General features: G+C 28.8%; 1 protein-coding gene across 2 annotated transcripts in view; it reads left to right on the forward strand.

Annotated features, from left to right (window-relative positions):
• Nucleotides 1-1,056: 1,056 nt before the first annotated feature.
• LOC108686982 (mitochondrial fission regulator 2-like) overlaps nt 1,057-1,815 on the forward strand; it is a 20,818-nt gene continuing 20,059 nt past the window's right edge. For both annotated transcript variants that reach the window (XM_018192521.1, XM_018192530.1), the window contains exon 1: nt 1,057-1,404. The gene's annotated coding sequence lies outside the window, so the exon portion shown is untranslated. The remainder of the gene's footprint in view (nt 1,405-1,815) is intronic.

Consider the following 1,815-nt stretch of genomic DNA (forward strand, 5'->3'; position numbering starts at 1 on the left):
CATTTATGGTCCATTTTTAAATAAAAACTTTTTTTATTTAATTAGATTAAAAAACTGAATTTTATATTCAGAATATTGAATTGAACAGTATTCATGCACAATAATTACTGATATTATTTTTGAATTCAACTAAATTAAAAAACTGTACTTCCTATTCAAAATTCTGAATTGAGTTCACGATGCGCACAGAAAATGTTAATATTATTTTTAGATTGAAAGACATAGAGATATGCTCTATACAATTCCTATAAATGAATAAAAATGCATTTAGGATTGAAAAGAATTCATTTTAACATTCCGTATTTTTGAAAATCTGAATCCATTTTAATCCATTTCAATCCATTCTCGTTTGCTGGTTTGTAGCTTCATAAAATATAAATCAGAGTTTCATAAAATATTTTTTTTACGAGACAATACATAATATAGACTGAGTTCGCTTTGATGCTCACAACGCTTTAAACTCCGTTTTATCCTTTTGATTATTAAATATCAAACAATATAATTGATGTTCATAAGTGCTATAAAGCATCAAAGCGAACGCAGCCAGAGTCTGAATGTAGATATGTAGCTGCACACAAGTGAGGTGTAAGGGGCTCCGTAAAAGGAACAGAGAACAGAAAATAAGAATTTCAACCTATCAGAAACTGTGTATTCCACAATATTGATTTCTTTCTCTACTCTCTGTTCTCTGTTCCCTGTTCCTTCTTTTATGTAGAGCCTCTAAATGAGTTGGCTTATCACTTCTGTGTTCCAAAATTCACTGCCAGCGCTGAAAATCTATAGTATACATAACGTAAACTATAGATTTTCAGTGACTGGAACAGTGAATTTTGGAACACAGCCTGGATATCAATCATGAAACTTTAATTCTAGGATGGAAAGTAAAAAATGAAAATTTTAACCATTGAAATTAGAGAAATTTTTCATTTTTCACGTTTCATTCTTCTACAAAAAAAATTTCATGATCTCTATTGACTCTTAATTTATTCTTTTTTTTTCGAGAGTTGGCAACACTGAATCTGCGTTGGATTCTCATTTTTTGCTTGGATTCTTCTAACCTCTTTTTCACAGTGATCGAAGTACATGTAAAAAGCACATATACGTTATTATGTACAGATGAATGAAAGATGGATGAAAATCCATCAATTTCAATCGTATGATATAAAACATATAAATAACGGCAATAAATACTGTTTATTTTATTGGAATTGTATGCAAGCAGATTCATACTATGGCTACCTGTCAATCGTGCTGACGTTGGGTCAATATAACGAGCAATTTTATAACTATTACGAATTTGAGATTACTAATGTATATACGTTGAATATTTACGCCGTATATTACGATTTCACTTTGTTACATCAAGGGTCGAGATTTTCGAGACTCTGATAATTGATTATAAAGGTAAGATATTTTGTTTAGCTCAGCATGCCTATTAAAATAATAATTGTTTCGTCTACCATGGATATTACTAACTTAAATGTAATACAAAAATTTCTCATGTAATCAAATCTTAATGTATAGCAGTATACAATAAATATGTAAATTCAGTAATTTAAAAAATCACCCAAGTAGCACACTACTACAAAGCGTTAAAAATGTGTTATATAAGTGCTTTTTTAGCATTTTGCAGATGCTGCTGTTATTTTTGGGCAGTTTTTACATTTAATATTTAATATAATGAGTTATATGAGATTTGTTTTTTTTACTGCTACACTGAACTAGAACTTTCCTTCTCACTCTTGCCAAACATAAATGTATTTTCATTTTAAGTAAAAAGTGTACAAAGAAAAAAAAAAAATATATATATATATA

Source organism: Atta colombica, unplaced genomic scaffold, assembly GCF_001594045.1.
Source record: "Atta colombica isolate Treedump-2 unplaced genomic scaffold, Acol1.0 scaffold101, whole genome shotgun sequence".
Taxonomy (NCBI): Eukaryota; Metazoa; Arthropoda; class Insecta; order Hymenoptera; family Formicidae; genus Atta; species Atta colombica.